At 39.7% G+C, this 26,939-nt stretch overlaps 1 protein-coding gene across 5 annotated transcripts in view; it reads left to right on the plus strand.

Moving 5' to 3' along the window:
• Window positions 1-26,939, plus strand: part of LOC100650649 (protein artichoke) — a 175,719-nt gene that overhangs the window by 134,562 nt on the left and 14,218 nt on the right. The window lies entirely within an intron of this gene.

The following is a 26,939-nucleotide window of genomic DNA, read 5'->3' on the forward strand; positions in this document are numbered from 1 at the left end:
TTTTTATATCTTCAAACATTTTTTCACACTTGATAGCTTCCTTTTGTTGAAGAACACATCGAAGCTTCGATTTCTTATCGTGAAAAATCGCAAGCTTTTCAATGAGTGGAGTACATTGCACAGAATGCAACTCACGATAAGATTCCTCGAAGTGTCGAGCTACTCGAAAGACGATAAACACCTAGAACCGCACGACCTTGCGTGTTCAAGACATTTATGCGTGCCGGTTTCGTTTCTGTCGTGTCCCGACTAATTATACGGCCAGCTACGCTCTAGCAGATCAGTTTCTTACTTTCTTCTTACCGAGGCCAATTTAAGGCCCGAGATCCGCCGTCGCGAATAAATTCGCCATTTATCTGCGTCACTGTAATCTTCTCCCTTTTTTGTATCTGTAGGGAATCGATTATTAACGACGCGAAAATGCGTGATTCTTGTAAAATTTCCAAGTACCATGATTCTATTCTAATTGCTATCTATTAACTCGATGTTAATTAATTAAAGAATCTATATAAATGATAAAAGATTATTTTCGTTAAACTGGACGATTTTGCCAGATGGAGATACGTTTTCTAAACCGCGATATCGAACCGATACGGGTATTTATCAAAACAGGTAATCGAAATCGCATTGTTTCGATGAAAAAGAGGAGTAAAATTTATTAGCGAACAATGTTAGTTTCAAATTCAAATAGAGATACTCAACGAGAAGAACGCGTAACGACAAAAGAATGACACAACATTCTATAAAATGTAGCACGCCACAATAGATTGAAAGCTCTATGTGCAAGCTATTTCCATACATCGTATTGGAAACAGAATTTTTATAATCGGCACCCTTGATAACAATTCTTCATAATTGAGAAGAAAAGAAAAGCAACTGAACCAGCCATCGGTATTATTCACATGGGAATAAAGAGTCGGACGAAAGTCAATCGAGGAATTGACAGGGTTTTATCAATTTTTTTTTCTCTTTTTGACGGTTAAAGTGTGACGTGACCCAGTTTCCTTTTTGGATCCACGCAATGAATACGGAACGATTTATCAAAATTTCAAACTTCGATAACGCTGAAATTTTCAATCGGTTTCTGGTGTGCACGCACGCCATTAGCAACGTTGGTTTGTAAAACAAACCGCGCATAAAGATAATCAACCAGAGCGCCTACCGACTGTCAATATTCATCAAATTTGAATGATATCGCTGTCCAGCTAGGGGAAAAAGCGAGTCACAGCCTATTTTTTTCACCGATCAATCCGGCTCGCGCGCCACGGATAAAGGAAACGTTTTCCGGATCGGTCCCAAAAATGTTTTCTGACACGCATTGTTTTGGTGGTACGCGGCCAACGATACATCGCTGAAATAGAACATGGTCCGCGTCGATTCCGGAACCACGGTCCAGTATCCGATTTTTGTCAGAAAAGTGATCTTTTTCCATTATCAAACATCTATATGTAGATTTCTTCCAGGCAAACACCAGAGACGAAAGAAAAAAGACGAATAGTTGGTACACAAGGAGGCGTACTATACCTGGTAAACAAGAAACTTTTCTTCGTTTAATTAGAACTTTCGTTTAAGCTTAATTAATGCTTGAGATTATGATGGTTCTCTGTCGTTTAATAACGCGGATAGAACAAATTCTCAGTAATAATGGCTGAATGCAATACTTCTGCTCGTGATTTACGCTTGAAGATACATGCCCGTAGATTTCGCAACAAGCAAGGACTAACATGGTACTCGTGTAGAACCGGCACCGCGCCACAGGAACAAAGTTTCGCCATAGCATTATTTCTGCGTGTAATTTTCTTCTTGGCTTATTGCGAACTGCATTCATTCATTGTTCATACCGGTGCCGGGGGCAATTTCACCGAAACAATGAATTATTCATACTGTAAACATTCGTTCTTCCCTCGTAGTTATCAGTCTCTTCAGTACCATGTTTCACTTTTTTCGGACCGTGTTTTAATCGCGGTTGTTTCATTATTTACCATAGAAATAACTATACCAAACTTTCTAGCCATTTTTCCATCCCTGCAATTAATCTTGTAGGACAAAATAATTGCGGTAAGTAGTATTCTCTGTGAGAGCTTTATAATCACCTTTTAAACTGAAGCTTTAAGTAGAATCATCCGTTGATCTATCCTCAGTGAGACTCGTACGCGTTAATTTTTATTTAATACTCGTAATTCATGATGTCTGTTACGATCAAAGCTTCGAGAATATAAGTTAGAAATAAATTATAACTAAGCCTATGTTAGAATTGATACATGTTCCTCAACGAATCCTTATGTTTGATAAAAACATCTCAAATTACTTGGTTCGATCGGAGCTTTAATCTCCGATCGAATTTACGAACTTAGAAGATAAACGTATTAAAGAATCAGATCACAAAATGAAGTTTGAACATGGATAATAATTATGGGAAAGAGTTGCAGGCGTTAGCGCGCGGTTAGCCTTAGGTTAAGTCGGGGTTTCGAGTTAATTTCCATAGATTTGCTGCACGCAGGGCGAGATGGTGTTTTTCACGATGTGCGATCGCTTCGAAAGGGCAATGCGAGACGAGGGATTAGCGCGGCTCTGTTATAACGAGGCCACGTTATGTCAGCCACCCTTGCTACGAAGGGATAGTCAAACAACCCCCTTGCAGTTTACGGCCGTAATTAACTTCCTAGGTTATTAGCCCTCGTTCGCGGTTGTAGCTCGCTACTCCATAGGACTTTGTCTCACAACTCTTTTCAGGGATAATCCTCTCCTTGTCCTTCCTGCATCCACCCTTTGCAACTCGACTTTCATTCGACGCAGACCCGCATTTTTCAATGAACATACGCACCAAGATTCGTCCATTGTTATCTCAAAAATCATATCAGCAAAAGCTAATAATCAATTCTATATTATATTCGTTAAAAAAAAAAAAAAAAAAAAAAAATACAGGAAGGTATATACGTCATATAATCGATCAATATAAATATAAAGAATATATTGAAATTAAAATATGATTTTCAAGTAATATTTATCTGTCATATCGCATTTATTTATATTTATCTTTTCGTAAGATTTTTAAAACGATAACTAATTTATTTTCACAAGCTTATTCGCATAGATGATATAAATAATTGTAAAATTTTTAAGTAAACGTTAAAAAATACTCGAAACACCATCGCGTTGCTTTATTTTTCCATTCATGGAGTTGATCAGTATGGCTTCTGAGCGGGTCATTTGGTAAATCATATAAATGAAAATTAATAACCAACGCTATATCGGATCCGTTAAAAAAAAAAAAAAAACAGAGAGATAATAGATATAAATCTAACAAGTCTATTAAAATAGATTTCTTTTTCCAAAAGCTGTACATGTATTTTTCAAATAATATTTTATTTCCTTGGTTCGTGGAATGCGTAAAACGCATTGTACTTTCCGATAGGCATTGAACAAATTGCCGGGAACGAAAGAGAATAGCCGGAACTCGGGCACAGGGGAAAGCGTCGTTACACACGTAATGCTAAACAGTCGCGCATTCGGGACTGCAAATTAATTAACCCGCGCATGCATTATTATCGAAAGCACAACACGCGACCAGGCAATGCGATTCTAATTAAATTTTCAGTACGCAACAGTCCATCCGGTAAATCAACATAGTTGGAATACCATGAAATTAAATGAAAGCACGTTCTTCGAATAATTGTCGCGACATACGCGAGTACGCAATATGTCATCTATGCCCTGTGAAAATGGAAAAATTTAATTTCTCGTTCGTGATCATTGCCCCGTTATGTTTAGTAACAAACATTGAAATTGCACGGTGCGAAGAAATTGCCATTCGTTACTTGCATTAGAATAATAGAGACAACGAATTATTTCAATAAATATACATTATATCCCTCGCCGATCGTCGCCTAGAATTTGTCATTTATTGCTGCAACACACGGGTTCGAAACATCACCCTTACGCGAATAACATTTTTCTCTTTCATTTAACCCCGTTGTTTTATCAGGACCTATGCGTAGCAGCATGTACGTAAAAAGCACGAATTACGTTTCGTTGAAGCCAGAGAGGTCAGCTCCGTGTCTGTATATTGTGAGGGACAGTTGGTAGTCGTTGTTCTGAGATATTTCGTTGGGCCGGTTCTAAGTGAGTCTGAAGCAATGTCTGGCAGCTCATTACACCGGGTCTTGGAGTCAGACAAGCCGTGAGTCGGGGTTGCAGCAGAATCTCATGCGAGGAAAATGAGATGGTCGGCTACGCTGAAGGGTTTTCGTTAGCTGTGAAGAATTCGCCCGGACAAAGGCGTCTCTAGCTTAGACGTAACATTGTGCCAGGAAAGTGGCTACGGTCGGAATAACGCGCGTCCACTGTAATTCCGGAATAACGTTGGTGGCGGTTTCTCGGTAAAACTGTGAAGATTGCCAACCTTTATGCACTTCCACGTCCCGAATCCTTCTTCGCTCTCGTGTGTTTCAATTCTGCCCCTTGCTCTCCCCTGTGGATCTTTTTGCTGCCTTCCGGACGCTTGGTGTTTCGGCGAACAAACTTCGCGTACGCTGTCCGAAGTTAGACGAGAATAGGAAAAATTGCTCCGAGCGGCGGAAATTGAAATGCAAAGAGCGACAAAAGAAAACGGTTCGAAACGATTGTAAAGTTGCCGGCGTCGATCTTTCCCGACTTTTCCCCTTCGCTCTGATATCCGTCAGGCTAGGATTTAATTAAGAACGATGGAAAGGTAAAAGTGAATTAGATTCGATTGACAAGAATCGAATGCTTTTTCCGATGCATCTACGCGCCGAGGAATTTTTCATGGATATTCCTTGAGCAGGAGACTCGCAATCTCGAAAAGTCCAATTTCCACAGTGGCTCGCCAGCGCGTTCGACGCGGTCCAGTGTATATATAAGTTTTGCAATTCATATTTTCGACTAAAAACTGTCTCTAAAGGCCACACCGCCTCTCAAATGGAAATTGGCGCGGCCAGTTTTGTAGGTACAGCTGCTAGATATAAAATTAAATACGGCCGTGATAGAATCTCGCGCGAACCGGGAATAGAAATGTCAGCAGTTCGAAAAATTAATCGGTAGATAGCGAAAATATTCGAACGCGAGGTCGTTCTAATAACAAAGTCAAGCAAAATTACCGAACTGCCACTGTTTCCTTCTTTTTCGACCATTTCGACAGCCGTCGGTGTAGCTACCAGTGCAATTCGTAGTGGTTGTACATGCGTACCATTTCGCGAATGATGTACAGTAAAATGGCTGTTCCAATTAAAACTGTTCATTAACGGTGAGTAAAAAATGTATCCGTGTCAGGCCGTCGAGCAAATATACGTAGGTGACGTTTCTTTAAGGCTGAATAGTTGACAGTAAACAATTGACGTGAAAATTGGGCGACTCTGTGAATAATAATTTGCTAGACGTCTAGCGAAGGACAAGGAAAAAAGACTTTATGCATATTTATTTCTCGCTAGCTCGTTAAAATAGAAGTGGAAGACACGGCTATCCGACACTTTCCTCTCTTTCAATGAAACTCGTTCCTCGAGACGCGCGAGAGATTAAACTTTAAATTCACACTCCAAGCGATAATTCTCAACTATTGACGAGTAGAAATCGTACAATCGACACGATTGAAAAATACCTTGCATGCATCACGGTATATCATCGGATGAAACGGAGAGCTTCGTCTCGACCGTCAATTTCTTTGTAGCTAAGCACGGCTAGAGAAACGAGGAAGAAACCACGGAAAGACGAAGATATTTATAAGCTACCGATGAAAAATGTTGCACGATGCTCGAGGGATCGTGCAACGCAGCCTGCCGCTTATTCAAGGGGGTGGAAGTGCGTCTGAATGACGAGCACGATCGCTCGCCGAAAACGGGGTGAGATATTCTGCGAGATAAAACGTTGTTTCGTCGATCCCCGAGTTGAGTTTCGCGTCTCCGGAAACTCGAGCGTCGCGGAGATCGTGATATATCGATTTTTCGCGACAAAATTTCGGTTGACTTGGTCGACGATCGATTGATCGGAGCTTCGTAAATAGGGGAAAATTTTATTCACCGTTTACGACGATGCTTGGCAACCGTTCTTGGATCGATAGCCCGTTAATATCGGAGAATTTTAACGCGGCTGTATTCCTGGAATGAGCGTTGTACGTACTTTCACATTCAAAGTACTTCCATTTCAAATATGAAACCGACAACAAAAAAATTGAAATACGAAATTCTCAAATTTTTTCCAATATTTTTATATCCCAATAAATGACACGAGAATAACGAAAGTGGAATATGAAGCCATGCGCGCAGCATATTCAACGCGATAAATTTAATCCACTTTGGCTAATGTCCTATTAAAATCGACATCGACAATGTGTATTTAACGTGAAAATGGTCAGCGGGATGGCAATATACACCGCTTTAAAATACTATATCTTCTAGCCGTGAATAGATCACAACGGGGTCCGAGAAACGCGTAATTAAGAAACTTTTTGCATTGCAGCGCCGTTATAATGCAGGAAAAGTAATATCGAAGTAAAATCTTATCTACTACGAGCTTAGTGGCTTGTAACTCAACGTTGAAACTTTAGGCTCTTGTCGTTTTACTTGACTTATGGCTAGTGAAATATCATATAAATTAAAACGTATCGTTCCTTTCGAAAACTTTCATTCTCCCATCATAAAAGATACAGCTATGCTAAGTGCTACAAGTAGCAATGGATTTGAAATACAAGACGCGAGCAAGAGATAATAAAATCTCATTGGTGATAAAAATTTGTATTACAACATTGAATCTATGGACCCTTCGCTTATCGAAGTTCGTACAACCTTTCGCTCTCTTAATTCATATAAAATTTCAGTTACCATAATAATTCATAGAGATTCTAGTAAGTATTCTGCTCATAACGTTTGACGGTTACCTGACCTTCTATAAGCGTCCTAAAACTTATAAGAGAGGGGTGTACATGGGGAGGGAAAAAATTACGTGTTTATCTCGTATTGTGGCTTTTATTCAACTCGAAATTGCCAAATTATACGCGGTCGCCGGTTTTAGCTTAGCTGTACCGTTTGCAGGCACGCGTAATTAAGATAATTAGTAGGAATAATCTCGGGTCTAATAGCACGACGTGCTTGACGAAGGTTAGAAAAGCAGGCTGGCCATAATTAAAACGCACTGCCTCGACACCACTTGAATCCAGGTCTACGCTGTTCACGCACTTCTGCTGCTCGACAAGCTCGCCTAGCAACTCCGTGAAAGCTTCTCTCCCCTTTTCCTTCTATCTTACAAAAGAGGTTTTTACCGTAGTCGAACGAAACTCGTCGCAGCTGAACGTTCTCAAAAACCGATCTTCCGTTTTTCTGCAAACCTTCCACTCGTACGTACGTTTGCCAGTTAACCTACCATTTCGCTCAAGCGTTCGAAGGGTCGAACCTTTCGCTTGTGGATTTCCTTGGAACGAAAAAATGTTACCACTCGAATGAGTGGCTCTTTCCTTGAATCTTAACTTTGTTACGCGATATCTAATAAAAAAGAAAAAAGATGTAGCGACTCACGAGTCATCTTACATTGTAGAGATTAATCTTAATTACGTTAGATTAAGCTTTATCTGTTATAGTATAACTATTTATCAGAAGCTTGCAAGAGCTTGCAAGCTTGCACAAGAATAACAAATATTTTTATCAATTAGCTTAACTGCTAATCTGACGAGAGGTTTTGTTTGTACATTTACTATCTTAGTCGAGGATTTACAATAAACGGTGGTCAATAGAAAAAAAAATGGCTGTAAAAATGATTAAACGATTACTTGAATGTACTTGATAGTATCAATCGATAAATCATGTTAAAGGCGTCTGTAAAAATGTAACCTTTTGTCTGGCCAAGAACAGAAAATTATCATGACGCATTTGTCACTATGCACAGAAGTATCGAGAAAGATCGATTTCTTTTCTTTCGAAGAACAAAAACAAGAAAACTTTCCATCTAATCTAGCATAACAGATAATTCCATTTCAAGTTACAAATCAATAACGATCATGGAATTACCAGAACTTTCTCTCGTAGATAGTCTTCGATCGAATCTTAATTAATTTCGTTATCCGATTAGTAAATTTATCGGAAGCATCGTTGAACGTAAGCTGTCAGGATCGTGATCCGGTGAGCTATGACGTCCGTCTGATGTCACGATCGAGCTTACAATTACTATTGTAGCGTAAAATGGCCGGATTCCAAACTGTTGGAGGCTCGCATTCCAACAGTAGGTGCGTCAAACGGAATTCACCGTCTATCCGTCAGATTGACGAACATCAAGGCAATGTTAATGTCGATTAGAGAGAACAAAGCAGTTCGAAGCAAGGGCAATTACGTCGGCTACCGATTCTCGCTCCGGTTAGGTCGTTGGCATCGTCCTCGAAAGATGCTCGATGCTCGGTTCATTCGGGTAGAAAGCAAAAACCGAAAATGGTTAACGAGGCGTGCTCGATTTGAACTGTTCTACGCTACTCCAAGCTGTTGATTGCGAAGCAGCGCATACCGAGAAACGTTTGTTAACAGCCAGCCAAACGTGGATCGTTAGCAATTATATTTTTTTCCTGTCGACTCGAAATTAAAGCCTTTACTTTTGCTTCCTCGTTCGACTCTAATTTAATCTCTTCCTCTCTGTCTTTCGCATTTAGCTCTTTCATTTGTCTCACTTCGCCTCTAAAATAAGAGACAAATGCTAGAAGTTGATTTCGTTACGAATATAGACGAAAATTATCGGAAGCAATGTAGATTATTCGAAATCGTTTGCCTTCTATGCAATGCGCGTTTCTCGTCGGTTTTCGATAAAATCGTACAATCATTTGCCACGCTTGCGTCGTTAGACAGCGATTCTAATAAAGGAATTCGCGAGTTAGTGTTCTAATTAGACGCTATCATCGTTGGAACGCTACTGGCAACCTGTAGCAAATGGCGACGCTTAGCCAGCCTCCGGTGTACGAATCGAGATACTAACTGCAACTGTCGTCTTGTTATTACGAAAATATCTTTCACGAACACGGCATAGTTTCAAATGCAATAATACGTGTACCCACGTAGTTTCAGTTTCGCGTGCCGTTTTCAACCGCCACTGGGAATACGAGCAAGTTCCAACCTCGATACTGTCATTCTCTGGTCCACATACCTCAAACACTTGTGTTTCGTTCGATTTCCACCGAGCCACGATTACGTACATAGCGCTTAAATTACACGGAAAAATCACAGGAAATGTGCGTGATAATTCCATTTTCGCACACTTTTCTCATTGTAATACTAACATCTGAAAAGAAGCGTTTCGTGTATTATAGTTGTGAGGTGGTTTATTAGACGTGTTGGGTTATTAAAGAGACGAGTGATAAAATTGTAATAGTCAGTGTATATTAAAATATACGCTCAATGCTACTGTTGAATACTAAGCTCGCTATTCAACTGTATGACTCCCTATAATAACTCGGTATAATGATTGTTTTAGAGAGTGCGTTCGTCTATTTGTATCGACCGGTGGTATTATAAAAAATTCCAATGTAACTCCGGTTGACGATTCCAAATAAAAGCGATAATATTTTGTCCGGAGTTCGTTTACCTTTGAATCTAACAAACCAAAACAACGTTGACACTTCAAGGCACAAAAATATGAGTCTCTCCCGATTCGAGTCTTCCATTGAATCATGTGCCGCTACAGTTGAAAAAGGAAACAATGTATGAAACCCAAAAAAAGATGATAATAAATTCAGAAGGTTTGCAGAAAAAAACCAAGAATATTAAAAGACACAAAAATGCCAACGAAAGGCAAACGAAGAGTGTCCTCTTCGTTTTAAAATTACTCCCTTGTAAGAAAAAGCAGAAACGTGATGTACTTTGCCTGTGGTCTTCGCATCTATCGTGGATAAACTTGATACTTTAAAATATTTAAAAAAAGGTATGGTTCTTTATTACAATGGTGGAAAGCACAGCGTGTGCTGGAGGCTTCCATGAAAATCCGTTTAACCTAAATGAGTTTACGACGTAGAGAAATAAGGAGCGAGGGTTTCGTGACGGCGGAATCGTTAGATCACCACGAGGCTAACCTAATTTCGGCCTTTTAAAGGCTGCAGACGATTTGCATAAACGTTCAGACGCGGTTGAAGTTTCCGCGTGAAAGAAAATCGCGATCGATTATCCGAGCCGGGTCGTTACACGGCGATAATTTTGCGGCCAAAGGGAAATGAAAGAAAATTAGTTTCACGTGAAAAAGGAGAAAATAAGAATCGTAAGTTTTAGACTTCGCGTTACTAAGTTCTTTAGAATTCGTGTCTCTTGTTAACAAATTTCCAATTATATTTCTTAATCACAGTTTCGGTAAACGAACGCTTCTAACCGATTCTACTGCAAGATATCCGTATACATTCTCAGCTAAATATACTTTGCGATCTCCTTAATCGAATCAAAGGAAATTCGATTGAATGTTTGAGAAACGAGCACGGTTAACGTCAAAAGCAACACGACTGCGTTTCCTTGCAATCTTTACCAGAAGCAGGAAAAAGAGTTGGAAAAATACTCGAGGTGCTTCTGCTTGAGCTGTCTTCCTTTTCTTCGCTGATTCGTTCGTCTTCGCGAAACGTTTGAACAGAAACCTCTCGAGAGTCCGAAGTTCGGAATCGGATTCACGGAAAAAGCTTGCCGCGCGATTTTCATTCTTCTACCCTTTCCGGCTAGCGGTTTCCGAAAGCAAACTACTGTCGACGACGGAGATCAGAGGGCTTCGCAAGATAGATAAAGTTGTGTGATCAAGAAGTAGTTGTTGTTAACACGCAAACATCCCTTTAACTCGATCCGAGCAAAGAATCGGCTGCTTTCATGGATTTTCCTTTTTTCGATGAAACTCCTCTGTTAACTTTGGCCGGGGGCCTGAGTAAAAACGCCAGCTAGCTAGCTTTCTGAAGCCACGTTTCAAAAATAACAACCGAGAATCTTGCTTAAATTGAATTTTCTAAAAAGTCTTTCTAAGTAATTAGCACCTGATTAACGAGAACTTAACACGTTGTTACTACAGTATTTATTTTTGTGCCAGAAAAACCTAGAGCAATATACATAGATCACTCGCTGATGATAAGAGATAACGAGCGAAAGTTAAGAGAACCGTGTTAAAAAGTTAGCGCGCTGCGATATTTCCTCGAACGGCGTTCCATTCGTTTTTATAGCTGGAATATCCGCTCGCCATTGTTATGAATTGATTCGCAATATTGATTAAATAGTCGGTAAACTTTGATAAATAGGGTAATACATGTTTAATACCGAGAATGAAGCGGAAATATAAATGCATACACAATGCTTAATAAAATATGCAACGCGTTATCCATATGTTGCCGGACATATCCGATTAATCGCTATGAAATCTGCTAAATTTATGAGACAAACGTTTATTAATGAAACGTTCGATGTCAAAATTGGTAAACCAACAAATAAAAGACGGGACGAGCAATGTTTTCAGAGAGAAACATTTCCAATGATTTATTTATCTGTGTCATGAAATATTTCGAAATTGCCATTGTAACAAGGCTATCTCGTATAAGGCTAATTTCCATTATCGAGTTTATATTGATAAATTTTAAAACAAATCCGAAAATGGGTATAGAAACTACAGAGTATCTAGTTACGTATGTAGTAGTATGTTATGTTCGTAACATATTTGCATTAAACAGTGTAACTTCTATGTAGATTTTCAAATTTGCAGATTTGTTCAATGTAATCAGAAACAGTCTTTTGTTCTTTCTACTAGAGAATAAAATCTTAATAATCGATCGATTCCGGCTTCTTCTTCGTACGAGAAACAATATTTGTCGAAATACTTAGTATCAAAATATATGGATAAAAATTTGACGTAGAATACGCGTGTCTATTGTCAAAAATGTTACCAACTTTTCAAACAACCTAACGTTTGAACGCTGACCATAGAAAACTTATGCGTCTATTGTACGCGTTTTATAAAACATTTTGAAATGGCTCTTTCAACCCTACAAAAGATAATAAAAAAAATGTAAAAGAGAGAAAGAGTATCCAAAAAAGTTATTAGCTCACAAATACAGGAACAAAAGGAACTATAAAAAAAAGTAGTTCGTCGATACGCGGTAGAATAGAAATAAAAGAGACGGATGACATGAGAACGACACGATACACGTGCAGTAGTCGGGTTCTCTGCGAGTCAACTACAGGCACCGAAGAAATTAATCGAATTCTGCGGAAACATTAACCTAAGGAGGCAGGAGCGAGATGGCGAGGGGAGCAAGCAATGCTTTCGAGGCGGATCCCGCAAAGCAGGCCTCCGCGTCTCCCGCAGTTTTAATGAAAACTGTCTGGGATTAATTAATTTGCGATAAAAGAGAAGAAGCCTCCCCCGTGATGAAGTACGCTTTATACAACGGCGCGGCGTAGCCCAGAACTCGTAACGACCATTTATTGTTCAAGTTGGAAGATCCTTAATGGTTGGCGCAATTAGCGATACCGATGGTGCGTGACACTTACACGTGGCGAAACTCAGCCTTCGGTAGGCTGGTTAAAGCTCGAAAAAAAAAAAGGAAAAAAATAGCCGATGATCGATTTAACTAGGCTTGTCCTAGTCTCTACTCGTCAAGTGGACCAGCCAGCGTCCAACGATACACGCGCGTACAGGCTTAACGGTAACAATTGATGTCGATGGGATCGATCGATCGATGGATCGCCGGCACGATAATTACGGAGATTGGACGCGATGAAAATAGCAGCAGAAAATAGTCGACTGCCAGAGAACAATGCTCGTTTCATTCTCAGCCTCTGATGTTTGCAGCTGGTCGACTCGATAGCTTGGCCATGAATTATTCGCAATTTTTTAGTGGTACAACTTGGCCGTCGATAACGTATCGCCCACTCGATCGGTGAGCGATACAGCAGTTAATATTCCGTTACCGTTCCCTTTTCTCGATCGAGTTAAATTGCTGAACATTACTCTTCAACTTGATCAGCCAATGGCTCGTAAAGTACAATAAAACTTTTCAATTTCTAAGTTGCAGAGGATATGCGTCAACCGGCACGCGTAATTCTGAAAAGAGAAGGGTGAATTTGAATTATGCGCAGATATAAATACAGCGCGTGGCTCGGCTCAATAAACTTCTTTTCTTTATAGTTACATTTTTCTTGTTTGCATATTAAATAACGCACGACTTGGCCAGGCGCTAATCTCCGCTTACACCGGTAGAATTCTTAATGATCGTGTGTCGGCTTCTGTCGGTGGAATTGCACGTATTTCGAGCATGAGGGTCGCGCGACTCTAAAGCGTTATTTATGCGAGTGGTAAAAAGCTAGGCGGGAGCGAATCACCAACGAGAATCTTTCCAATTAAAAGTACCTTTAAGTTGGAACTTTGAATTGCGAGAGCTTTAGCCCCGTTGCGATAACGAAGAATTCATTCATCACGAAAATAGAAGAATTTTTATCAAGGTAAGTCGTGCTTTGCATCCCTCCAAGTTTCAATTCAATGGGATTTTCGACTCGTGCGAACTTCCTCTTATTTCAGTCCTTGAAATTGTTCCTTCTTCTCTGAGTTCTCGTTGAAGTTTCACTTGAACGCGACATTGATCGCGTCAGGATCTTACCGATAAAAACTTCTGTCGACGCTACTTCCGGCAGGGCTACTTTAAAAGTAAACAAAATGTACACGCTACCCTCTTATTCCATGTTCCAAGTTTGCCACAAGAGTCGCAATCGCGTAAGCGATATTTTTATCCTCGCAAAGAATTGAGATCTCGACGTAGAAGTCCTTGAGCACTTACCCTTTTTGATCAGGATGTGATTCGACTATGAGTTTATGCAAGACAAGATTTCCGATTATTTTATTCTTTACGATTATTTTATTTTTTATTTTACGATTAAATCGAGTTTCACAACTTCGTATGCAATTAGGAAATTATCGTTAGTAATTGTCGAAACTCGTGGAATTATTTCTAACCAGAATTCGTATCATGGATATTGCACAGTTAACACGGTTTAATATTCTCCTTAAAATTCGAAGTAGCGAGTTTGCATTTCTTTCGCAATACGTGTAAACCTGGAATTGCGTTCTCACGAGATAAAGAGGAATGTAGAGCGCGGTAACTTCCCCGCAAAAGGTGGAAAAGTAACGAGTTCAAATACATTTCGAATATGCAAACTGCAACCGCGAAACAATGGCTGCGTAAGCTTTGAATTCGGGAAACCGGAGGCTCATAACAGGAAGCAAACTCGAGGTTAGAGTCTTCGGGTCGCTAGACCAGCCGGAACCGCACATTCTGAATGCAAAACACCCTCCACCTCCTTCTACTCCCACTGAATAGATCCGCATTCTTATTCTCTGTTTCGTTTAACAGCGATCGTAAACTGTGCATTCTCATTCTGAATATTCCCAGGTTTGTTCGCTGGGTGTTTGCGGATTAGCCGTATATGCACTTTGTAACTAAAAATTAATACGTATTAATAATAAAATAACTAGAAACCTGACTAACTTGTAAAGAGAATAAACGTTCGTTATAAATATGCAAATAGGCACGCTCCGGCTCGATACGAACGATGAAAAATGCTCTCGACAAAAACGTTATTGTTTCAAGTTTATTGTATCATTGAGAAGGGAATATTATGCAAATGATCCTTTTGTGCAAGGAAGTGTTATGATATTCTTTAAATCGTAGCTGGATCGTTCATGATCACGATATTTTATGCGAGTCAAACCTCGTATTTTTCTAGGAACGTTTGCAGCCAGCTTTGTCGGGCTGTGAATACGACGAACAAAAGATCGGGCTGCACCCAGAGATTTATGAGATTCGCGTAACGGTGACAGTTACAAAAATAATTCCCGAGACAGAGCGAAATACGGCCCGTTCGTGTGTCCATGACAGATTCGAGCTCCGTGCAAATATTGACCGTATTCGTGTAACGTTCGACTTTTTCGCTTAACTTTTTATTCGTGCCCACGTACAGCATCAAAAATAGTTCACGCAGACCAGCCGCTAGTTTCCGATGTTAGAGGAATTACGATTTAAATGAAACAAGTTTTCGGATCAACTTAACAAATCGCCATCCGGCTGGAACTGGAAGCTATACCGAAGCGGATAAATATTTTCGTATGAGGAACAATTGGAAACGGGCAGAGGACAGCGACGGAAACTATAAAGCAATGGCTACTAATTTAATACAGACACGGCAGAGTAGAACCGCGATAGCACGACACTGAGGCGGAACAGTAAAGTGGCTCTGGAGGCTCGTAATGGCTATGCAAACTATACCTACAGTTTACAAGGGGAAATTTAATTCCAGCCGACGGCTTACCAAGATGCTATAGCATCCTTTATTAATCCAACCTTGCAATTCATACCTCGTGAATAATTAGCCGTTGTTTTGTTAATCGTTCCGCGCTGATGGCGTTCTCTTGCTGAATTACGGCCGTCAAACTTTTCTAAACTTGATCAATGTACGCAGCAGAAGCACCTAACGTGGCATACTCGAGACGTTGTTTCGCCGTATGCTTGTTGAGATTCAAATTTGTCTCTTTCATAGACTGAAAGATCGAAAATATTTGAAACCATGACATTACAGCGACATGAAATATCTGATACAGAAAGAAATCTTGAGGATGAACAAATAATTATTCGAATGTTTTATCATTTGATTACACCGTCAAAGAGTTAATTTCATACTTGTCACGATAACGCACGACGATGAATCCGTAAAGCTAATCTAATCTAAAATCAGTCTCTCGTCAATTTTCACGAACTTTCGCATGATCGCGCAACCCTTTTCTGCCTTTGCGAAATAATGAAACGTTGAATCGTCTTCGATGCGAAATCGGTCCTAGCAATTAAATTAGAACTCGGGAAGAATTTTAAAAGGAGTTCAAACACGAACTGATCTTTCGATAATAATTCGAATAATCGCTCCCTGTCCGACTTGTTAAAATTCCTTGGTATCATTTGCCACCGTCGATGAGTTCTTTAATTGCGCGCCGAATGAGATTCAATTGTGAGAAGACGAGCACGAACCGTTCGAGTTTCACGTCTGAAGCCATAAAACGGTTAATAAAGCTAGCGCATACCGGTTATCCATTATTTTACAGCGCTCCAGATTCGGTGGGGGCTTCGAAAGAGTGCTGGCGCAGGCTGGTCGGATTATATAACCCCATAAACCCTTTGTAGAGGGTTACCAGAACGCCAGCTGGGTAATCAAAGTCTAATACGAACCAACCATATATCATACCATGGATTATTTCGAGTGAGGCATCGGAGATGATGTTAGGATCAATATAGATCCTTACGAAAGTCGAACACGAGCTTCGTTTTAAACTTATTAAAATAGAACTTTGTGTCCTATATTAATGTCATAATTGAATTCAGCGTAATAACGTGATATATACGAGAGAAGCAAAGTTCGTCAGGAACAAGTACACGGTCGTTTCTCCAGCTACGTATCGGCTATCCGTTTTTGTCGCGTAAAGGATCTAGGCCAAACGAAGTGGCTCAAGACATCGCCAAAGGTAAAACCACCGTACGATCAGAGTAAGAGCTTTAATCCGCCAAGTATTCTCCAACGTCTCGTGAGAACGTCGGCGGGTCGGCGGACGCAGCGAGGTTTCACTAATATTAACTAATTAGTTGGCCAGTGCGAGAAGAATTTTCCAACTGGGCTGAGAGAATTTTTTCTCGCGCCGACTTTCGGGAGTTTGGCTCCATGGCACTCGTAAATCTCGCGACCGTGGCTCGCATATAAATTAAAGACATGCAGTGCGTATCGCTACGAGCCGCCGCTGTGGCTCTTCGCAATTTGCATTTCCGTGTCATACCTGGAAACATATGGCGCCGATAACGCTTCTTATATCCACGCTGATAACTTATTCGTTGAAATCACATCTATCATAAAAATCGACGGTGAACGCATTCAGGAATGTCAAGAATCTAATGGGAACGTTAATGATAACCCAGTTAAAGAAAATGTAGCGAGCAAAAGTTCTAGAAAATACAGTTAGTTGTAACAACAGAATAAAACACTTGGAGATGGATTTGAGATTGCGAGAGTTAATGATTTTTTGGCGAGCGCTTGACAGACATCAGTTAGATTGACATCAGACGCAGTTAACGATGATTTCGCAGATCTACTTGGAAGATTGTAGTTTGACGATTTTCAGCTATTCTTTAAGTTGGATTTGCCTGTGATAATTGGGGAAAGTTTTTGATCATTTTCGAAGAATCTTAAAAACGGACTCGCAAATTGTAAGATTTTCTCGATGAAGAGACTGTTGTTGTTTATTCGACATTTTTAATTCTAAACCTTAAAAATATTACCCAATTGTTTTAAACGAAGTAATCGCCATGATGCGTGTCCTGGTTTCTCTATCATTTAACACGCTTTGTACGTGCCGGTTAATTTTTCGATGCGTCGTTAATTTGAACGATGAATCCAATAACAGCGAGCGCGGAGATCAGAAGACAGACGGTAATAACTCTAATTAATCGTTTTTAATTGAATAATAACGTGGGCCGCTTTGAGATCAATAACGCATCGCGGGATATTTAAATTTTCACACGAATGAAGCGTACCGGATGAAAATCGACTCGTGTCAAAGAATATCTCAAAACTCGTTTATTCGTTGCCCGATGTACATCGCGTGCATCGTTTAATTTCAGAGAATGAATTAAATTTTTGTCAGGTTTCGAAAATCCAACAGCTCAAAACGATGAAAGCTACTTGTGAAATTGATCGATTGCTCGGCTAAATGTTCGAGTCCTTAATCACGGTGTTGATCTTAATAGAAGTTACACGATAAGAGTCGAGCCGCTTTTAGTACCACGATTAATTAATAAATCCCGTCAAGGTTAACGATGATTGAATCTACCTTTCATCGAGCCTTCTTGCGCTCCTCGCACGTAACCGTGATTTGCATTTTCTGGAATAGCTCTCTTACTCCTGGAGCAAGAATTCTAAATTAAGAACATCAGCCCTATAAATCTGGAAAATAATTTCAAGAAGGAATTTATCGAAATCGCAGGGAAAAATTTCATTTGGCTCGGTCCTTCGCTATTTTTGCTATCTTTAGAAATAAAAACATTTTTCTTTCCGCGGCCGTGATTCTAGATTGAAAAAGCAACGAAAAATTGAAAATGTTAATCCTGGATTTTGTATGAGTTTAAAGGAAAAAGGCGAGGCAAGAATTTGACAGATGAATAAAATGGAAAAATATTTTTTTTTGTCTAAAATGCGGGATTAGTAGCACCGTTGAAATGTAGCGATCGATAACGCGTCTGCGGGTTTAAATTAACCTGTATACGAGCATCAAGCATCCGCATTTTTACCCGCGTCTCGTTAACGAGATCAAAGGGATACGGTACGATAATGATTTTCGTAATTTTCATTCATGAACGAACCAGAGAACGAGTCTATCCTCCACGAAACCCTGGATTATTATCGGATGAGGTGTTAGATTTTTCTCGTGAATCCAATTTTTAATGGGAAAATGTAAATGTTCAACTGAAATATTCGATTAACGTTGAATATTGAGAAATGTTTTAATCGTTATATATTCCGCTGCTACGTTCAAATGAATGTCTAGAAAATCTTAATCAAATCCAAATCGTGTATTACCAAAGATAGACTAAAAAATAAGTTTTAACAAAACCAAAGCTTAAATTAACTTAGCAATTTCTATTCTTAGTAGTTTTACTACAAAATCTAATAATGAAGTTAATTACCACGAAAAATTCATTTAAATTAATATAGATCCAAATTTATTTCACAGTTTCTTTAAATTCCTTATATCGATTGGTTTAAACGTAAGAAAGAAACACGACAAAAGTCATTGCAAAAATACAGCGGCAGATTCTAAGGACTCTCGTCTCGATATTTTTATTCGACCTATCATCACGCGCAAGCTCGATGAAAACACGTTATCGCAGCAGAAATCGGACGATTTCCGGTTCGGTGCTTACGCCGCCCGTATATAAAAGACTCGAGCCGGATGTTTCACGGATGTTTTTTCATGCGGAACGGAAGGGTAGTCGTGAGCCGAGGTCTCGACTTCGCCTGGATGTAGTTTTTCCCCTCGTTCCTCCTTCTTTTTTTTTTTTTTTTTTGTTTTTTGTGAAAGAGGCCTTCCCCCGTGAAGTTGAAGAGGAGATCGTTTGCTGCGGAGATAAGCAACGTGCAAGGAAACAACCACGCTCACGATAGACGTCCGAGCATCGTGCGTTTATCGCGACCTAAATCTGAAATGAAACCGGATGCTAGGAAACACAGACCGGCCATTTTTTTCGTTAGTAATGCTCGCCACTGCGAAGACACCGACGGAACAAGAGTAACCCACGCGACCACCTGATCTCGCCTGTTCATAGAAACAGATCCTCTGCTCGTGGCAGGCTGTGATGGACCACCCGCAGCCAGCTTGAAATCATACTGAAACGGTTGAAAGGCTGTGCATTTAGGGACGCTCTTTCAGGATTGTTTGAAAGCTTGAAAAGGATTTTTGGCGAAGAATGTCTCAGCTATGAGGGCAATGCAGTGTTTATAATTTCGTGCCTCTGTTTTATACGTCCTTTCACGACAAGTTGAATTTACACTGGACTTCTTGAAATTCTTGACAAATACCTACAGTTTCTTTTTTCTTTTAATGGTGCATAGATCATGAAGCAGTTCCTAATTCTCGTAATAATATCCGAAATTTCCGACGTTGTTCCAGATCGTTACGCTGAGTTCGCGGAAATTTTACGACAACTGATCAGGCAGCAAGTGTTAGTGCTATGGAACAAAATATTTTAAATGAGAGTGTAAAAAAGAATTCCTATTGACATAAAGATAACTGGAAAATCACGTTCTTGGCGTTAAATTTTAACCTCCATAGCTCGTATCACTCTCATAAAGAAGAAAGTATTAGGTTATCCGAAAAGTGCCTTTCTTTCTTTTACAACAACGCATCTTTATACAAACATGAAACCTAATCTGTCGAACGTTGTGATCTTTACTTTAATAGAACATAATGGATCATACGTAATTTGATAAAATAATATAAAACGAAAAATGTTGTGCATCCATTATTTTCTTATAAAACGAAAGGAACTTTTCGGACGACTTAATACATAGACCACTCCATTTTCAATGATCCCGATTTTAATCATATGTTATCAAAACACATTTGCGGAGGCAGCGTTGCAGCGTAGTAAAAATTCAAGTGGAACTTTGAAAATTTCGCCATGCGAATTCATAAAATCGGAACGTTTTTTGGCAAACTATGGAAAAGCATAGGCAGCAGTATGCCATAAGGATTCCGAATCTTATTCAGAGGAAAAGTTCGTGAGCAGAGACGATGCGAACTTCTAATGAGCGTGAATTTTTCGACCACAACGCCGGGTGACGTGTCATTAGTGTTAAACGAGCGCAAATAAAAAGAGAGCACCGTATTTCTCGGACGAATTTAGTATATAGAGAACGAAGGGGTTGAACGTTACGAGACTAGGACGCGCGTTAAGCAGAAGCAACCTTGCTATACCGAGTAATTAACATGTGCGAATTGAAACATACTGTTCAACACACGACGGAAGGAAGAAATTCTATGAAAAAAAGAACATTTTCCTTGCGTCTCATTTAACAGCTCGGCCGAAATTTTCTTCGGCGGTATTCGCCACTTTTACCCACGCGTACCAGGTATAAAAGTTTAAATTACAAATCGTCCGGTGGAAGTTTTAATTAAAACGCGCTTAAATTGCGCTCGCATGAAATAAATTTTTGTGCTTTAATCCGACACTGACCACGTTCACATTATAAATTAGTTCGTGCTCGCAAAACAATTGCAATATAATCGCGTTAATTATTCGGCTCTCGGTCGCTCTTTGCTAGTCGCAGAATTCAATATTTCTCGGCTTGACGGTGTACGAGTTTTATGATAACCCGTTCACTCCACCTGCATCTCTCTCCTGTTCTTAGCTTTATCGCGCCGGCAATATTCCTTTTTCTTCCACTGACGTAGAAGAAAGAAAAGACCTTCGACAATTTCGACGCAGTTGCTCGTGGAACTTTCAAATGTTCGCTTCTTTTCCGAATCAATGAATACAGATTGAGCTTCCGCTGTGTAAATAACTTCATAGACGTTAGACTTCATAGAAGGAAGAGGTAATTTCTGCCAGAGTGTATCAAAGATACGTCTGGTCGAAATCGAATCACGAACGGGCAAAGGATTCCAACGAAGGCCATCCTGTTTCGAAAATCCCTTTCAATCTAACTGGGAATCTCGGATACCGAGAATCCCTTCGTCGTGAAACAATCCTGTTCGCTTCTAACGACGATCCTTCGCCGTCGGGGATATTTCTTTTCCCGCGAGTAAAGTCCTTCCCATTATACCGAAACGTTCCTATTGGATCGTCAACTGCTGAAGGAAAAGCTGGCAAACACGGGAATTATCGAATTATAACGACGAAGGTATAAAAAGGGTGGATAACGAGGCAGGCTGAACTACCGGAATCTCTCAGCCAGAAAAAAGCGACGGTTAATTGGATTGTGCACCTCGTCGATGCTTGATCCTTCGAAACGACTGATCGCCGCTAGAATCGATAAAAACGTAGCTTCGTGTTTTGTGAAATACGACTGTTCCCTTTAAAAGCGCTTCTATTGCGAGTTACGCGAAGAAACGTGATTTCACGAAATTATAAGTTAACTTGCAGAGAAAGATGCATCGAACCTCGTTTTACGTTATTTTCCACCATATGAACTTCGATTGTGAGAATTATTACGTCCGTGAGTTTGATAAATGGAATTTTACTGTACTTACAACAACCTCCTCATTAAATTCTTCTTTACATCGGCCAACAATGCAATTCCTATATAAACGAGTGTTGAATACAGTTTCTTCAGACTTCGTGACGAGCTTTCTCGAACGGCTGCAGAAAAGATTATTTCTAGCATCGGAGTGGTCAATGGGAAAGCGGCCGGATCCTTAGAAATTTACTGGACAAGGATTCGACGTCGTCGGACTTAGGAAGTTTCGATGGATAGCTGCAGTACCCTGGTTCCCCTGTTGCACTGTAAAATCGCGTCGGAGTGTACGTAATCCATCGAGATTGCGGGTCCGTCTCGGATTTACGAGAGAACGAACGCGGCAGAGAGAGATGGAAGAAAGATGAGATACTGGTTCCACACTGTGTGGCGTTTCTGCTTTTACAAGCAGATTGGATCCGGTCCTTCCAGGATTTCACGCCTGCCTAGTCAGGATCGCGAGACGCTACTAGTCCTGTTTCTTAAGCCCGAGCTTTCACTCCCGGTTACGAACACCTTCCGGGGAAAGTTGAGAAAATTTCCGCCAATCGTAAAGAAGGCGAATACATTCTGATCAGAAGTGAATACGGATCGCGAAGATGCCGCTCGAGAAGAAAACTTGCTGAAACCTTTTTTCTAGATGCTGCATCTAATACCAGTTCGTCTTTCGAGAAACAAACGAGATGAACGTGTGGTTCCTCGTGAACTTTCATTCTATCGACTTATTTCACCGAGAGCTAACATCTTTTCCGTGATTAGAATCGGGCAGCAAACATGTCGATGCGAAAATCTGGAAGTAGATTGAGAAGCAAGAAATAGAAAGATCTGTGTGTATATTCCTCGCACGTAGATCAACAGCCTCTGTTCAATCATAAATAACTTGACTGGAAATATAAATGTTTTTCACGGATTTATAACAGCATTCAAAATCTCCATTTCATTGTCAGTTATACGAAACTGTATTTCCAGACGATATCGTATTATAATCATTGAAATTCATTGTTATTCGTTACTCATTGAAATTCATCTAGACCGAGGAAACATATTGTAGTAATACAAAGTATGAAAAATTATTGCCTTTATTACTTTGTATTATTCCATTTTTACATATTTGATATCATTGATTGATTTCATACGATCGACGTGCGATAGAATCAACGAGGCTTGCTTCGATTCGTTCGTTCAGTTAGTAAAAATAATTAAAATAACTTGGAAGAATTGTGCTGGAATACTCGCTAATTTTATTAGTTATAGCACGTCCGCCATGACGCGGTATGAGAGTTGAATCCCCAATGAAATTAAGCATTCATTCGACCGAGCTACAAGCTGCAGCCCCGCTGTGTTACGGTTTCCATGGTATCTATCAAATTCCGTTAAACTATTTCGAAAGTATCTTTTGAGAGATCATCGGCCTCGTAAATCAACCATACTATTCAGTGGGATTATTTAAGACTTGTATCAAACACAGATAGCCGGAATTACGAATGTGTATGTTCTTAATGTGTCGGAGAATAGGAACCGCTATTGGCAATGGTATGTACATGTATTTGGCATTGGTTCTCAAGGTAGCCACGTTAGAGACATTGTGCAGGGAGAAATCGGATATAGTGTAAATCAGGATCCTCGATCCTACCGCTGATATTCCTACAACTTCTTCCAATCCTTGCGTGTATCGCTGTTATTCAAACTCCATCCCTGAAAGCCGCGATCTTTCACCAGAAACCTGATCAATACGAATTCTCACTATTCCGTGCATTTTTCTATTACTATTTTTTATTTACACCATCTCCTATTTTTTTGAAATATTATTTTACTACGCGATCATTCACCAGAAATCTGATCAATACGAATTCTCACTATTCCGTGTATTTTTCTATTACTATTTTTTATATACATCATCTCCTGTTTTTTTGAAATATTATTTTACTACGCTTACTATCTTTTTACTAACAGATTCAATCTAAAAAGCATTTTTAAATATTCAAATGTTCGTAATCCATTTTCCGATTTTCTGTTTACTAAACCATACGTATTTGCTTTATATTTATGATCCCTGTCTAACATTTCTCCTACACGTTATTTTTATCCCACATCTGTAACACCCTGCTATCGTATATTATATTTTTAACGCATTCTTTCGTATTTTTTATTTTGGTATACAATCGTAGAATTTTCAACGAAACGCGTATAAAGTTTCCAAACTTTCTACAAACTTAACACGCTACCAGCTTCATATTTGCAATATCTTTCTTCTGCGTGCATCTACAGCTCCTGTAACAGGTGTTCATGGTCCCATATTATTCTACTATTAAATCGTGTAGAACCTGTGTCGAGTGTTGGCGAGGACAGTCATTATTCAAAGCGCATCACAGACAAGGATTGTTTTCAGCGTAACACGAGGAACACGCAGTATCAACGTGTCACAATCACAAGATCGGTTGTGCAACTATGTATATCATGACACGATTATTGTGTTACCTAGTTTAACCTATCATCGTATCCACTAAAAAGCAATATCTCAAAATTGAACATTCGTCGTGTACCACGATATAACGAAATTGAAGGATTGAGAAAAAATGGAGTTGATCAGTTTGGCCTTATACGTCGATGTATTGACATTTCTTGATTGCAAACTTTAAATTTTCCTGTCAGAATACGATTAAAGTTGTATCAATAAACGTAAGACAGAAGTTCCTATGAATATTTTATGGAACGAGAGATATCACAAGTCTGCTTACATTATTAATATATGCCCGAAGACACGTTGGAAAATCGATGGAGCTGGTTACTCAGCGTTCACCTGGCTGGAAGTTAAAGAAGCACTTCTCCAGACTTGAAAATTCCAAGCTCCATTGAACCAACTACGACGAAGTCATTGTCGATCACGATTTTCTCGCGCTAACGTTGAAATCTATCTACTTTGACGAACAACAACGAACACGATTGTAACACCATTATTCAAAAACGAGAAATACAAAAATTATTCGAAATTGGACGAAAGTAACGAATATAAAGAGAGGAGTAACTGGATGAAACAGTTAACTTGAAAGTTTCAATGGAAAATTCCATTATTCTGTAATTAGCGTAAAATATTCGCATAAAACATGTGAACCGAAAGTTATGCAATTTCCATTTTATACGTTTCAAATTTGTATTTCATTCGTATTTGAAATAATATTTGCACGAAGTGTATTCAGTCGTAAACCGTGTTCTTGCATAACGTTGAAACCTAGGAAAAGTAGGATGTATGTTAAGATAAAAGGAAAAAATTACACGGGATGCTTTTTCTACGTTTGAATGTCTTTTCTGTAGGGAAATTAACGACCGGTTGGCAGGGAAATAAAATTGCATGCGCACGACGTCGATAAAATCGAACTTTCTTCCGAGAACGACGCTATTGCAACTTGCAATATACCAACCTACTTCGTCTACTAATTGCCTTTAAAATTCTCTAATTATCGGTAATAAAATCTTTTCCACGTCGGAGATTCTTTCCTCGTCTTCGGCATACTAATTCTGTAGCAGGAGCCTTTTTATAAGATCAACGAGGTTAAACGTTCTTTGAAGACATCGGCCACTTTTCTTTTCTTGTCGAGTTACATCCTGTTCCTGGTGGTCGATACAAGGTTGAAAGTTCACAAAACAGGATATTAGCTGCTCGTTTTACGCCACGAAACAATCGAGCAAAAAGGGAAAAAAGAGAACATTAACGAAGAATGAGATATACGTGGTTTAATGTTTGAAAAAGCTATATTACTTCTTCCGTGGCAAACTTTAAGAGCCATAATCCTTCGAACAACATAAATAAAAGCCTACGTCTGACTAATGACGGTTTTACTACTAGCAGCTCTAGCAAGATTTTGCGTGTCTCGGCAAGTTTTTTCCGAAACGGGAAGAAAAGAAAGGGGTGATATCGAACCGAAGGAGTCGTAACTCGACGATAAAACACGACGAGGATGCTCCAAACTTTTTGTTTTCCGAAGAAAATACGGGATCGATCGAGAGTTCCGCGCCGTAAAGTACGAATCATTTCTTCGAATGCTGATAAATGCTTCTCCCGGCGACAGTTTTAATTCGCCTTTTCCCAAGTTCCGGTCTCCCTAAGGGGAGTGATTTTTTTATTTATCCTTAGCTAACGACGTTCGCCATGACGAAGCGGACTCGAGAGGAATCAAGAAACTGTTCTCGTCTTCGCGCGCGTTGCACTTGGAACAATTAATTTAACGTTCTTTTCCTTTCTGCCACAGCCACTAGCTTTTTTCATCCTCTCCAAAAGGAACAAAAAATTTTTCAATTAACAGTATTAATCTACGCTAAATGTAATTTCCTAAGTAAATTCTGTCGTTAACGTGGAACGTGCGCGTACGGTATAGCTCTGAAAAATTCTTACGTAGCACGATCGTTTTTTCGGTTTAAATTATTCATACAAGAATTCCTCTTTCCTCGAAATCGACGTTCCCTTTCCTTTTCAATTATCTCGCGAATTACCCATCGGGTTGTTAATTTTTCAAGAAACACAGAACCAACGGTTACTCGCCTTCTCTCGTTTCATCTCGAATCGATTTCGAACCTGTTACAGAGCTCACAGCAGTGCCCAAGAAAGATCGCCTTTCCAATAGACTATCTTCTCTCTTCTGGTATCCCTCTCTTCTTATTAAGCAGAATACACAAATTTTTTTTCCCGTGCGGTAAAGAGATTCGCGTATGTACTTGGTGCCTGCGTCGGCCCTTTGAAGAATCCCGAGCAGCTTTTCCATGAATGCCGCGACCAGCACGGGTGGCTAACGAAAGGAATATTTTCTATAATTCCGCGCGGCGTTTCCTCCCGATGGAATTCACCGCGTCTGACGAGTGCCTCGTGTTCTAAGAATATCAAAGGCAGCTGTTCCCCGACCTCAAAGACCGTATAGCAATGCTCCTTCTCAATTTCCAACGGTGCTCGGGATCTACGTTTAGTCCTTGAACTTGTTTCAAAACTGTTAATCCTTTCGAACGCGTGGAATGTATTTTCCAAGTTCAATCGTTCTTGATTTTTCTCTTATTTCGAGCCATAGTATAATATCTCCCTCACTTCAATTGTATCACGAAATTAGAATCACCGTGTACATCGTTTCCACGATAATTAACATATTATCCTATGGTAGAATTTCTTTCACGGAGGACCGACTATAAGCACCGAAACAA

This window comes from Bombus terrestris, chromosome 8 (genome assembly GCF_910591885.1).
Source record: "Bombus terrestris chromosome 8, iyBomTerr1.2, whole genome shotgun sequence".
NCBI classification, from domain to species: Eukaryota; Metazoa; Arthropoda; class Insecta; order Hymenoptera; family Apidae; genus Bombus; species Bombus terrestris.